Raw genomic sequence first — 13,963 nt, 5'->3', positions numbered from 1 at the left:
CAATCATTAGCCACTGTCCTCCTGTCTACGTCTCTATAATTGCCACTCTGGAGCCACACAGCTGGTGGTCATAAAGATTCTTAGCTTTATCCATAGATAACCTCACCCTTTTAAAACCCAGGGGTAGTTTCTGAGATATCTTCCCTGTCCCGAATTCCAGTGGAACAGCTGACCCACCCAGACCAGTGGCCTGTACAGAGGACCTGACTCAGCTGGTCTTGCGACCCCTACCCAAGAGCCTGGTCAGCAAAGAAGACAATTTCTACAACCCTATGGTTCCACCCAGAACCCAGCCAATTAGCAGATTCTATCGCCTATGCCAAAGTGTGTTTAGAAACCCTGTCTCCAAAATTCTCAGAGACATGGATTTGAGAAATTTCTCCCATCTCCCTGCTTAGTGCTATGTGGAATTAAAAATTCTTTCTCTATGGTAAACTCTGCTGTCTGTGTGTGTTGGCTTCCTCTTGGGCAGCAGGCCCCCTGTACCTCACTGGGGAGAGGATGCCAGAGCTTGTGTGACTCAGTTGTCAGTCTCAGTTCTCCTTTTTGGCATAATGAATTTTGGGGGTTCCTGAGATTTTTGTTTTTCCTTTACATTTCCTTATTGCTTACCTGAAATTCCTGCTCTTGTAATATTTCACAAATTAGACGCAGTTCATGGAGGACATGCTAGATACCATGCAGCAATTTCAGAAATTAGATACAGCTACAGAAGGTCTTAGCAATCTGGACATACATGGTGATAGTGATGCCAGGGTTTGGGGAAGGGGACCCCTAAGTCCATTCTCAGTAGTACCTCTCAAGGGATTAATTCCACATGGTCCAGGACTAGGTGACCTGTGAAACACCCCAGCAGTTATCCAAAGTAAAGGACCCAATTCCAGAGGATAGAGCACTTCAGCATGGAGGCCTAGATGAGGCAAGGCAAACACTACCAACAAAATGAACATTTGCTTACATCTGATCCTGGACACTGATTATCAGTGCTTTAGTAAAATTGGAAGATCTTATGGAAAAATTCTGCATTTGCTTCTTTTGAATGGTTGTTGACTCCTGCCTAGAATTAAAATAGTCCCCTGCACTTCTAACTTCATCTTTGAATTTTGTATCTAATTACCCATGCATGTAACAAAAACTTCAAGAACAATTCAAACTTCCCTTTGAACCAAAAAGTACAGAATCACATTCTGCCATATCCATTATGTCCCTTTATCTAACAACACTAGTAGATATTTTCTTCCTTGTAAATCATTTTTACTTTTAAAAAGCCATGATTCTCATAAAAATTAATTTTCCCTTCCTTGTACTTCTTGCTGAGCTTATTCTAACATTTAGGCTTTACTTCCTAGAGGTAAATAATGAACTAAAAATTCACAAGAGACTGTTTAGTTCCATATGTGTGTGTGTGTGTGTGTGTGTGTGTGTATACTGGGTATATACATGTGTGTTTACATACACAATATTTACTATGAGAAAATACATATAGCATATATTTAAATTTAAAATATATACACACTTTTTTCTTTAAGACTATCCCAGAACACACACACACACACACTCTCTCACACACACACACACACACACACACACTCTGCATTTCCTAACACTACAGTACCTTAGATATAAGTAGTATACATAAAAGCCCATTTCCCATAAAAAACAAATGTTCCTCTCCTTTAAGGTAATAAGAATGTGTTGCTTGACTGAGTCTTTTAATTTATGTATCCTAATACAAGATCATTTTAATTTTTGCTAGATTATTCAGCATCTCCCACCTTGGGACGCCGAATTACTAAAGAACCTTTTCCTCTTGAATTAGGAGCAATGTCTATTAAATAAAATGTTTGCGTTAATATTTCCTCGCCACTAGAGGGAGCCATTTGTTTTCCGTGTTTCTCCCTTTGGCAGACGTTTAAGAATTTAAGTGGAATTTTTGTTTCCGGAGGTGAAAATTCAAAACCCAAGTCACATTTGTTTTCTCTCCCTAAAATTTCAGATCTGTTTCTGAGGAGTGGAAATTACTTTACACATGAACTCTTACACCGATCAAGAGAAGCTGCTCAGTAGATAGTTTCCTGAGGTACTTCTGGTTCAGTCCTCTAGGGTCCCACAGGTCAAGAGTTAGAAACCTGGGCTACGGCATCCTATATGCTATGGGGCCAGTGGTTCCCCAACCTCGGTGGTCATAAGAAGCACCTAGAAGTTTAATGAAAATGCAAAAATCTTAGGCACCTCTCAAAGAGACTGAATAGTTCTCTTGGGGATACCAGGAATCTACATTTTTAACCAACACATTCTCCTGTCCTCCCATCTTATCCACTTCTGTTCTAGTGCAGGCAACCCACTTTTGTATAACACTTTGAGAAACACTGCTCCAAGTTAGTTTTTTTCAAACTGCAGCTATTGAAACGCTAAGAGGTGTCATGTCATTTTAATAGGTCTGGACATGCATTATTTGAATGAAATAGAATAGGGTAGAATAGAAAAATCATAGAACTCATTGAAAAGTATCCAGAGACAACCTACAGAATGGGAAAAGATATTTGCAAACCATATATCTGATAAGAGGTTAATATTCCAATATAGTTAAGGAATTCAAACAATTTAATATAAAAAATGAAAAGCCACATAACCCAATTAAAAATTGGACTGAGGACTTAAATAGGCATTAATCAAAAGAATATATACAAATGACCAACAGATATAATGTATACTTAAAAATTGCTAACAGAGTGGATTTTAAGCATTCTCACCAGAAAAAAAAACATGAGGTAATACCTATGTTAATTAACTTGATTTAGTCATTGCACAATATGTACATATATCAAAACATCATGCTGCACATCATAAACATATACAATTTTTATTTGTCAATTTAAAATTAATTAATTACTTTTTTAAAGTATCATTTCCTCAAATCTTTATTTCATATATATATCCTAATGTAACTAAAATATATTTCTTAGCACATGCTTCAGTCAAACAAGTTTGGAAGCCACTGTGGTAGGACGTCCTCTGTGACTTGGACTTTGTGAAGGCCGGAGCCATCAGGTGCATTTGCTCGACCCTCTGTCCCATTGCTGTGGAGCTCTGTTCTGGCCCCTCTATTAGATCTGTCCAATGTTAACACTTAGGGAGCACATAACAGTCACTAAAAGAAGCCACATCCTGGGTCGTAAAGGTCAATGGGACTCTCCGAGTAAACTAGGAGATTTCAGCAAGTCTGAAAGTCAAAAAAAAAAAAAAAAATAGGAGAAGGTGAAACTCCCAAGGACCAAGTGGTTTCAGGCATCTTCACTGTCATCAGTACCACATGTTGATGGCCTGAACAATCACGTTGCAAAACCAGATGTCTTCAAGAAAGAACTGAAGTCAAAAGTAGCATGCGCCTTTGCTAAAGAAATGAAGATTTGCAACAAACCATTTTAAAAGTTATTTTTATATTTTTTTTAATATACAACTTATCAAAAGGAAGGTCATACCTGAAGACCAAAATCTCCAAGACAAATTATTGAACCCGTGTCCGTGACACCTGAAGTGACTGCAGATCACTTCCCCACATGGCACCTTTTCCTCTTCTCTCTCATCTCCTCCTCCTCTTGTTCCTCCTCCTCCTCTTTCTCCTCTTCCCTCTTTTCCTTCTTCTTCTTCTTTTTCTTCTCTCTCTCTCTACTTCTCACTTTCCCCCTCTCTTCCCTGCCCATCTTTTCTTTGTATTTGATGTTTCTTACACTTCTTATCCCGTTGTCACCCTGGCTCATCGCTGATTCTCAAGATGAATGAGAAGACCAGAGCCGTTTCCAAACTTTAGCCTCTCTGAAGTTAGACTGGAAAGGCACTAAATTGCTTCACAATTCTGACTTAATAGTCTGTCTCTTAGTTATAATTTCCCATAGATACTTTGAAGAATGATGCAAAGTTTCTGATGCCTTGAATGCATTTCTTCTTCTCCTTATGCCTCAAAAAGTCATTGTTTTTCTTCTTAAAAATTACAAAAGAAATAGTTTCTTATGCATCTTTAATCACAATGGAATACAGAGTTCTAAGAAGGCATCTTGAGGCTTGATATTTCTGTGACTTAGCATGATATTAATGTATTTATTGTCAGCTTAAATTCTGTAACCATTGCCCCCAAAAATGGAAAAAGCCTGTAAAAAATTATCCACAAAATTATATTCATATAAAACTCTTACTGACCTTAATCTGAATCTATTTGCCACTTCATTCTAACATTTTTTCAATAAGTACATATTTATTTATATATTTACTTGTTTATCATGTTCTCATTTTTGAGAGCCTGCAATGTGCTATAAAACCCTCCCTTTTTGTTCGTTTATTGTGGTATAATTTATGTACAGTAAAATTCACCCTTTCAAAATGTATAGTTCTATGAAGTTTGACAAATATGTAAAGTCATGTAACCACCACTATAATCAAAATATAGAGTGGCTCACTCCTGTAATCCTAGCACTCATAGAAGCTAAGGCGGAAGGATCCCTTGAGGTCATGAGTTCAAGACCAGCTCTCAGCAAGAGCGATACCCCCATCTCTACTAAAAATAGAAAGAAATTAGCCAAACAACTAAAAATAGAAAAAATTAACCCGGCATAGTGGCTCATGCCCGTAGTCCCAGCTACTTGGGAGGCTGAGGCAGGAGGATCACTTGAGCCCAGGAGTTTGAGGTTGCTGTGAGCTAGGCACGCTAGCCCAGGCAATAGAGTAAGGCTGTGTCTCAAAGAAAAAAAAAGAAAGAAAGAAAGAAAGAAAGAATCATGTGCCTATTACAGATGGGGAGCTGGCTGGGTGCTGACAGGGACTCTCTCCTTGATCAAATGCTAGTCAGGCTTCTCTGAACCCTCTTCTCCACTGGAGCCTCTGCCCTATCCTCGCTCAGCCTACCTATAGCCCAGTTTTAGCAAGAATCCCACTAACTCAGTTTATCGAGAATCTCCCCTTCTCAAGAGGTATCTGATCATCCTGGCCTGCCTTCAGCAAGAATCCTGTTAATTGAGTTTAGCCACAATCCTTCTTACCTTTGATGTCTCCTCTTAGTAATTTTCCATCCACTGACCCCACCCCACCCCCAAGTCTGCTCTCTGGCCATAAATCCCTAGCTGTCTTTACTGTGTTTGGAGTTGAGCCCAATCTGTCTTTTCTTTTGCAATAATCTTGAAACCTATTGCAATCCTCCTAAATGAAGTTTTCCTTACTGTTTTAAGAAGTCTCAGAATAATGTTTTTCTTCAAGAATACCTAGGGGTTGGAGTGGAGGTAGGGACGGGAAAGGTATAAAAATAAGTAACAAGATGTCCTGGCCTCATGGGCCTTCATACTATAAAATGGAATTGGGGCTGGAAGAAAGGAGTGACCAGCTCCACAGGGGCTGGGGCTGAAGTCAAGAAAGCATTACAGAGGAAGTTGTATCATGAAATATCATGAACAGGGAGTAGTTGGGCTTTAAATGTAGTAATGAGGAGAGGGGAAGAACTCCAGAAAGGCACCAAAGGCTGGGGCAACAGAGAAATGGAGGAAATGAAACATGAGACATGCTGGGGAGAGAGACCAATTCTCAGAGGGCTTTGAGGGGAAAAGGGGATGGAGACGTGACTTTTACATCTCAGGGAAGTCACTCTGATTGCCACGCTAATTAACCTAAGGAACACAGAAAAGCAGAAGGAAGAGGGTTTGATGAGTCCAAGGAGTACAAGCAGGAAAGCCTGGGTTAGCAGAACTTCTAGAAAGTTCTAAGGAAAGAACATTAAGCAACAAATAACTGGCAGTTTAATTTCTGGAATCTGTGTGATTTTACCAAGCTTACTGATTTACACACACATACTCAATTCTCCAGAGTACTTTAAATTCCCTTTACAGGCAAAAATATAATCAAAGGCAAATGGCAAATCTGGGAAATACATTGGCAAAACATGTTCTAAATCTAAATCTACAAAGAGCACCTAAAGATCAATAAGGAAACATTAACAATATAATAGAAAATTGGACAAAAAGAGGCGAAAAGAAGTAGGAAGGAGGAAAGGAAGGAAGGGAGGAAGGAAACTTTTAAGCACATGAAAAACATTCAGTCTTACAATAAAAGACATTAGAATAAACCATTTTCACCTTCAAACAAAGCCACGAAACTCATCAATATTTTTCATTTGTGAGAAACTGAGGAAAAGCCAGTGCTCTCATGTTGGAGGGAGTGTAATTTGACACAAGCTCTTTGGTGTTATGTTTTCTTCAGTGTTGAAAGTGGCAATGTTTATAGTGTCGCGGTAGTGTGTACAGCTAGCGTTACAGCCCTTGTTACAGCTCTTATTCATTTGACCGGGGAAAGAGTGGCACACGAAGAGTTGGAGAACAGCCTTTATTCTTTTTCTATAGCAGTCTCAGTATACCTAGTGTTACAGCTCTCTTCCTGCCTTCCGATGTTCTCTCCATGTTCTCCCCCTCCCTGCCCTTCTGCCCCTGCTTTTATACCCTTGGTAGGGCTCAAGAAGCGTCCAATCAACTACAAGCTTTAACATCCAATCAGCAACAAGCTTTAACATCCAATCGACAGTGGGATTCGAAAATTACCCAATCAGGATCACGCAAGCAGGGTGGCCAGAAACAGGCCGAGGCACGTGGGCCTGGGGCATTCCCTCAGGCAGGGTCCGGCAGCAAGCTGGGGTCGGGGTGGCTAGGCGCCCCACCGCAGGTGTCCCTGGTGGCTGGGCGCTGTGGGGCCTGGCCCGAGCAGCGTGCCTCTAACTGGCCACTGCAGCCCTGGCCCCCGGAGATGCGGAACTACGGGGAGGCGGCAATGGGCCACATCCCGGCACCCGACGTTTTCCGCATCAATAGAAATAACAAATACATGCCCAAGAGTGAATTTTCTAAGACAAAAAGGCCATCCTCTGCCTGCTCGGGTTGGCACTCTGTTCTGTCCCTGACCAGCGCTGTAGCCCCGGGCAATTACTGAACCATAACTTCTCTCTGCTTCCTCTTCCTCACCTGCAAAATGGGGTAGATAGTAACCGAGTCATCACCATCACTGAGTCCGCCGAGACCGCACGTCCCACATAAGTGCCTACTCAAGATTTTTCTATTATTATTTACAGAGTCGCCTGTCTAAAACCAGTGGATGAGGAAATACACTACAGCATTGCCCCTGAGACTAGATACGATTTAATTGTTCATCCAGAGGCACAGACTAAAGAACTGCGATCTTTTGAAACACACGAAGTGAAAGGATGAGTGAAGACTAATGAAACAGGAAGGTTTTCAGAATGTTGTTGGGGAGATGAATGGGAGCCCTGGTGTGCTAGGCTATGCCACCTCTTGTACGAAAAGCTCAAAGCCGCTTATAAAGTAAATGTACGTCTTTACCGGTGAGTGCATAGAATATTTCCGGAGGGTCGCAAAAGAAACTCTTAACAGCTGAAAAAGGTGGGAGGCAGACATCACTGCAACCAAGCGCGGGATTGTGAATTATTCGTCTTGTGCATGAAATCAGTTTTTCAAAAAGTAATTTTAATTCGAATAAAAGACGAGTGGAGTTGGAGTTAATCTACAAACAAGGGGCAGCCTTCGGGATGCCCTTCAATTTGGCGGCGGCAACTTCTAAGGCGGGCCCAGGCGGGTTTAGGACGAGGCAGCTGCTGCACGCAGGGGCCGCGCGCAGTCACCGGGAGATGCGCGGGCCCGCGGGCTGGAGAGCGCAGGCGCGGCGGCGCGCGACGCCTGGAGCCGGGCGGAGCCGCCTGCACCTCCCGAGAGGCGCCACACGGGGGCAGCCTCGGAGGCTGAGACCGCGCGGAGCGCTAAACGGAACCGGGTTGACGCGGTCCGGCGGGGCGCGCCTCAGACCCCGGCGAAAACGTTGCGCCTGCAGCTTCACGGAGCAGGACTCAAGATCTAGCACCCTAAAGGGAAACCGTAAAACAAAATGCCAAGCATCTCGTGGTTCCACTGGGGCTCGAACCCAGGACCTTCTGCGTGTAAAGCAGACGTGATAACCGCTACACTATGGAACCACACATGGGAAAGCGGCTCCAGGATAGGTAATTACAGTCAATGGCACTGTAACATTGGGAAATGAGATTAAGATTTTATATGTGATGATTGCTCAGGAACAAAAACTTTCAAAGGGAATTCAGATTGTCCTAGTGCTAAGAGGAGCGGGACAGCAGAGACGCGGCTGAAACGGCTGCGTCTGCCAGCCTCCTGAAACAAAACCCAAAATCAAGCTCCCAAAATGTAACACTAACTCTGACAAAAAAAATGAAGCCACCCATGGTTCCACTGGGGCTCGAACCCAGGACCTTCTGCGTGTAAAGCAGACGTGATAACCGCTACACTATGGAACCACACGTGAGCCACTTGCCTCAGGGTTCAATAATTGCACATAAAGAATTTTAATGATGTGAAAGGGCATTACGATTTGCTGTTCGGCAATCGTACAGAGGAAGAGAAACTTTCGAAAGAATTTCAGACTTTCTGGTGCAACTCCCATCCACGTTTTTCGTCGGCCACAGGGCCCCACAGCTCCTCCGAAAGAAAGCGTCCTAATCCCGGGCGTGCGTCTTTTCTCCCCTAATGAATGGAGCACGGAAGGGCCGCGCGTGCGAGGCTCTGTGGCGCAATGGATAGCGCATTGGACTTCTAGACAGTTGGAGGCATTCAAAGGTTGTGGGTTCGAGTCCCACCAGAGTCGCTTTTCTTTCGTTATAGGACAGTGGGGGGAGAATGGAAAATTGAAGAGGCAGATCAAACAAACAAACAAAAAAGCCTTACCTTTTAAAATTTCCAGTCTGACACGCCTATCTTGAAAAGGAAGGAAACTAATTGCAGTTCCTTGTTACGTCTTGTCGCCTGATGGTTTCAGGAATCCGGCTCCTCCACCCTTTTGAGTCACTTTCACGTGGCTCCAGTTTCTGGTGGTGTGATGAAGAAATTAGAGATGATAAAAGGTACTAAGCTTTTTCCATATTATTCTTTTACAACAGGAATAAAACACAATTTTTAAATTGTTGTAAAACTTTTTAAAGTCGCTCAGTATTGTCGGAGTTGTTCAAAACCAAAAAGGTGACCAGTCAGGTACCAGAATGGCCGAGTGGTTAAGGCGTTGGACTTAAGATCCAATGGATTTATATCCGCGTGGGTTCGAACCCCACTTCTGGTAAAGACGAGTTGCTTTTCCCGAGTAAAACAAAGTTTTTCTTTCCAAATTCCTAGTTGTCAATTTTGCAATTTGAGGCGTTCAAATGACAGTATCCAACACAGCCTGAGAGAGTCGTTAAGTGACAATAACGTCTCAACCTAAAAGTTAATGTCTTTTTGCAGACACAGAAACTGTAGGGACACTTTCAGCATTGATGGTTTGGAAGGTACAAAGAAAACATCTGTGTGAACTTCACCTGGGGCAGGGGGAGAGCAGAGAGCGAGAGATAACATTGTCCTGTGAAAACATTCACTCTTAGTCAACAGTTATTTCTTGAGATCCTACATACCAAGTACGGTTTTAAAGGCCATGGCTGTGGGGCTGCAGTTTTGGGGGTTTGTTTGTCTTCAAAGCAAAATATAAAATAACAACAAAAAAGGCAAGGTCCTTACCAACAGGTTACTGCCCAGTAACACTTACATGACAAAGTGACAGGAGGAAGATATGGTTTATAAAAAGTTGACAAATAAATAAATAGAATTTCATACGGTCATAAGCACTTGAGAGAAAAAACAAGGCAGCACAAAAGTGACATAGAACTTTTTCAGGACAAACTTACTCCATTTGATTATGAAAATCATCACCTTGACTGGAATGTTCTTCCTCTCTCTCTATCAAACTTCCAAAGACCAATTCTGCCCCTCCTCCTCCACTAAAAATCTTCCCTGAGCAACGACCTCATTCAACTATCCATTCACTGAAGGACAGTTTTAGAGAGCTTTGTAGTTAGGCACTCACCGAGGCTCTGGGAATATAGAGAATTCCTGACCTCCCAGCGGAAACACTCTAGGATGAAAGACAGACCCATTAAACAGGTGCTTAAGGTAGGTTGTGATGGGCACAGCAAAAGGGACAGGCTCAGGGCCCTCAGTCCCTAACTCCATCTGGAGAGGACGAAGCAGGGAACCTTGGGGTGACTCCTGAGCCCTGTCTGTAAGGATCAGCCAGAACTTCCCAAACCAAAGGAGATGGGAAAGTGGGAAGAGGGTGGCATTTCTAGATGGGGGGAGGGGAGCAGGAAAGAAAGCCCTGTGGACTATTCAATGAAATACAAACAGCTCTAGTTCTGTGTGTTAAACAGACCTGTGTCACACCATGAACACTTGATAACAGTTATACAGTGTTTGGTGCCTGTCAGTCTGGTCTGTCTTAGGAGAACAGGAAACAGGTCTCCATGCTGTCATTCAAAGCTATACTCAGCAGCCATTGTGTCTCTGACACTGTTGTAAGGAGTGGAGGTTCAAAGGTTTGAAGAGGAATAGGCCAAAGGCTCATAATTCCCCTTGGGGATTGACCTCATGGCACAGACAGCCCCTTTCTAGGGAGTCTAGCTTTGGTTTTCTTGGGTGAACAGAGACTTCCCATCTGATGCTTAGGGATCCGAGTTTTCATTTGTGGAAACTGTACCTAATACATTTGTGATTTTTTCAGTACCAACAACTCTTCTCCAAAACAATGAGACATGGAGGGACCCTCACTGAGGAGAAAGTTGGTGAGTTTTCTTCTTCTTTCTTCTCCTTCTCCTTCTTGGTGAGTTTTCTTCTTGGTGAGTTTTCTTCTTTCTTCTTCTTCTTCTTCTTCCTCTTCTTTCTCCTCCTCCTCCTTCCTCTTCTTCCTCCTCTTCCTTGTTCTTCCTCCTCCTCCTTCTTCTTCTTTCTCCTATTTCTTCCTCCTCCCCCCTTCCTCCTCCTCCTCCTTCCTCTTCTTCCTTGTTCTTCCTCCTCCTCCTTCTTCTTCCTCCTTCCCCCCTTTCCCCCTCCTCCTCCACCTCCTTCTTCTCTTCTGGGTTACAAAAAGTTTGTGCCTTAACCTTTCTCTGCTGGATCCTTAGAAAACAGCATCAAGGAAGCTTTGATCTGAGGCGCTACCAGAAGCATGGAATCTTTTCACATATCACATTTTTTTTCATTTATTTCATTACAAAACTAATACATGCTTTTTTTTTTTGACAAAATACCCTCAGATTCTACTAATACATGCTTTTTAACCATCAAATAATACAGATATACATAAGGAAAATAATGAGAGCTTTCTCTCATACTCTTCATTGTCATTCCACAAAAAGATTGTGTTCTACTCTTACAGATCTACTGTACATATGTAAACAACATATATATAACTATACATATAAAATTAAAGGATATGTGTACACATGTTCATATACATAAATTGTTTAGTTCTTTCACAAACGGGTATTACAGCATACATATTGTTTGGCACACTATGTCCTCTTTGCTTGACATAACATGGATATCTTTCCATATGATTATTTTTTAACCTTTGCCTATTGCTCTCCTGATATGTTTCTCCATAAAGGAATGCAAACCTCATCGTTCCCCCACAGTGTCTGTGAACGCCAAGGAGAGCTACAACGGGCGTGAGGCTCCCTTTCAAGGGATCTTACCCAGTGCCTTAGGGAAGGAGGACATGGCAAAGAAGTCACGAAGGAACATACGAAGGAACAGGACGCATTACAGGATTGACTAATTAGGGACGGCCGGGACACAGCTGCCAAGGTAACAGGGCTCCCTAAAAAGGTCAAATCCAGCCTGCAGCTTGCCCGATCAAAATCTTTCAATGGAAGCTTCAGGAAAATGGTCAGACGCCCCCGCGAAGTAAACGACGTCACTTCCCATTTGCCATTCCCTCCGCTCGGCGTTCTCTGTCCGAGTGTTCGGGGCCATCCGAAGCTCAGTTCAGGCGCCGCCACTCCGGGAAACTGTGCTGGCTGACTTCGGGCGCCCGCCGAGTCCTCCTCCCGGGTGCGCAAAAGCGCTGGCCCCACCTCGCAGCGCTCGCCTGGGGGCTTCTGTGTTGCGCGACTCCCGGCCCCAGCGAGGGCCGGGACGACGGCTGCAGCCCCCCGGGCGCGCCGCGTTCCTGAGGCGCGGTTCGCGCTCAAACATGTCTGCGGCACCGATCACCGCGACCCGCCCGCAGGACGCCCCGGGCTTCCTCGGAGACCAGGACTGGGATTAGAAATCCCGCCGCTCGCTTCCCCAGAGGCCCGCCCGGGGAGCTCTAGATCTGGGCAATTCTTCGCGGGAAGTTCCCTTCAGGGCGCCGGGCAGGTCAGGCAGGCGGTTATTTTTCGTCTCAGTTCCGAAGGTTCGCCTCTCAGGGAATCAGCAAGAAGACTCGCGACTTTAAAGCCCAGGGGAAAGAATGCGGCCACGTGGCCTATTTTACTGCCGATAGGCAAGGGGAAGGGCTGTTGTTCAGAGCCCGGATAGCTCAGTCGGTAGAGCATCAGACTTTTAATCTGAGGGTCCAGGGTTCAAGTCCCTGTTCGGGCGGAGGTCGTTTTAAACTCCAAAACAAATTGAGGTATACTGTGTGTCCCAGCCAAGGCTGAGCAAGTGGGAGCTCCTGCATAAACCTCTGCTAGGGTTCCATCCTTAGGGGAGTTAGATAACCCAAAAGTAGGGAAAACTTAAGACTCTCTAGTGATTTGGGTCCGAAAAATGAATGATGAGGAAAGTGCTGAGTAACTTTCTCTTCCAACCGGAGGCCTTAGTCTTCCAACCTTTGTTGCTTTGTGTTCCGATATTTTCCCCTTGAAACTAGCTTGCATTACTTTTATAGTCAAAACATCAGTAAGCACATAACTGAGAAAACTACACACCTGTCCTCAAGAGTCATAATAGTTATATTCTTGGCAGAAACTGTGCAGCTTTTGGCACTGAGGAATGTTTTCAGACACTTTTTATTAAAAGGTCGGTGAGGAAACGGAACTTCCAAGAAATATTTCGGGCAAAGGCACGTGAAGGCGCATAATTCATACGTCTCCAACGAGGCGGGGTCCCTCACCAGATTCCTAGCGGCCTGGTGGGACTCTGACTTGTGAGTCTTGCTGTAAAGACAAATGCTTCTGAAGATTGTCTTCATGTCTGCCGCCGACGAGAAAATTTGCAACCCCAGGGAGGTGACTATACTGGGTATCAAACCCAAGACTTTCCCCCAGTGGAACAGAGGTGTTAACCACCGCAATAAGAAATTTCGCGCCATATGTTGCTACCTAACATCCGATAGTATAAACAGTGACTACGGAACTGGGAACAGATCATTCTCTGTTTTCTGATTTCTTTAAGAGGCTTAAAGTCTTTGCATCCTCATAATGCTTTACTAAATCCTATCGTCTCAGTACGTGCCCACATAAGAGACAGGGAGAACAGCCGTCTGTGTGTGTGTACGGTGTAGGTACAAATTTACCTTGAAGGGCTGGAAGTGGACTCCCGTCCCAACAAAAGACTTGCCGAAACCCGGGATCGAACCAGGGACCTTTAGATCTTCAGTCTAACGCTCTCCCAACTGAGCTATTTCGGCTAGGGCACGTGCCCTCCCCGCCCTGTTAGAAGAAATTTAAAAGAAAAAAAAAAATCCCGTTTCCTTTCATTTCCACCTTTTTAATTACTCATTTCACCTTCCAAACTGTATTATTTTTAACTCTGAGGTTTTGAGGACAATGAGTAAGAAAACTAATTCCTGTCACGTGAGGAAACTCGCGTTCTGCCTTTACTGTCTGCCTCAAGATTTCTGTACCTCTGTCCCGGTCCTAATAAGAATAAAACCAGCCACTTACTAAGAACTTACTGTGTGCCCAGCACGGATCCACAGGGTCGCATTCAATCCCCACCCCAACGCCTGCCTTGAGTGGATGTGACAATATAATAATTTTTAAATGAAATAACTAATTTGTTCCCAATCGTTCAGAACTAAACCACATCTGTTGGCTCCAAAACACGAAAGGTCGTGATTGAGA

The 13,963-nt window shown here is 43.8% G+C and overlaps 6 non-coding genes across 6 annotated transcripts; 3 read left to right on the top strand and 3 right to left on the bottom strand.

The window, feature by feature from the left end:
• Nucleotides 1-7,941: 7,941 nt before the first annotated feature.
• TRNAV-UAC (transfer RNA valine (anticodon UAC)) lies at nt 7,942-8,014 on the bottom strand. Its single transcript has one exon. It is a non-coding gene; the product is annotated as a tRNA-Val (tRNA).
• A 260-nt stretch (nt 8,015-8,274) lies between these two features.
• TRNAV-UAC (transfer RNA valine (anticodon UAC)) lies at nt 8,275-8,347 on the bottom strand. Its single transcript has one exon. It is a non-coding gene; the product is annotated as a tRNA-Val (tRNA).
• A 261-nt stretch (nt 8,348-8,608) lies between these two features.
• Nucleotides 8,609-8,694, top strand: TRNAR-UCU (transfer RNA arginine (anticodon UCU)). The gene is given in 2 exon segments: nt 8,609-8,645; nt 8,659-8,694. It is a non-coding gene; the product is annotated as a tRNA-Arg (tRNA).
• A 385-nt stretch (nt 8,695-9,079) lies between these two features.
• Nucleotides 9,080-9,162, top strand: TRNAL-UAA (transfer RNA leucine (anticodon UAA)). The gene has a single exon. It is a non-coding gene; the product is annotated as a tRNA-Leu (tRNA).
• A 3,262-nt stretch (nt 9,163-12,424) lies between these two features.
• Nucleotides 12,425-12,497, top strand: TRNAK-UUU (transfer RNA lysine (anticodon UUU)). The gene has a single exon. It is a non-coding gene; the product is annotated as a tRNA-Lys (tRNA).
• A 957-nt stretch (nt 12,498-13,454) lies between these two features.
• Nucleotides 13,455-13,527, bottom strand: TRNAF-GAA (transfer RNA phenylalanine (anticodon GAA)). The gene has a single exon. It is a non-coding gene; the product is annotated as a tRNA-Phe (tRNA).
• Between the last annotated feature and the right edge of the window lie 436 nt (nt 13,528-13,963).

Source organism: Microcebus murinus, chromosome 4 (genome assembly GCF_040939455.1).
Source record: "Microcebus murinus isolate Inina chromosome 4, M.murinus_Inina_mat1.0, whole genome shotgun sequence".
Classification (NCBI taxonomy): Eukaryota; Metazoa; Chordata; class Mammalia; order Primates; family Cheirogaleidae; genus Microcebus; species Microcebus murinus.
Note: the sequence above shows the minus strand (reverse complement) of the source record. Positions and strands in the feature narration are given on the sequence as shown.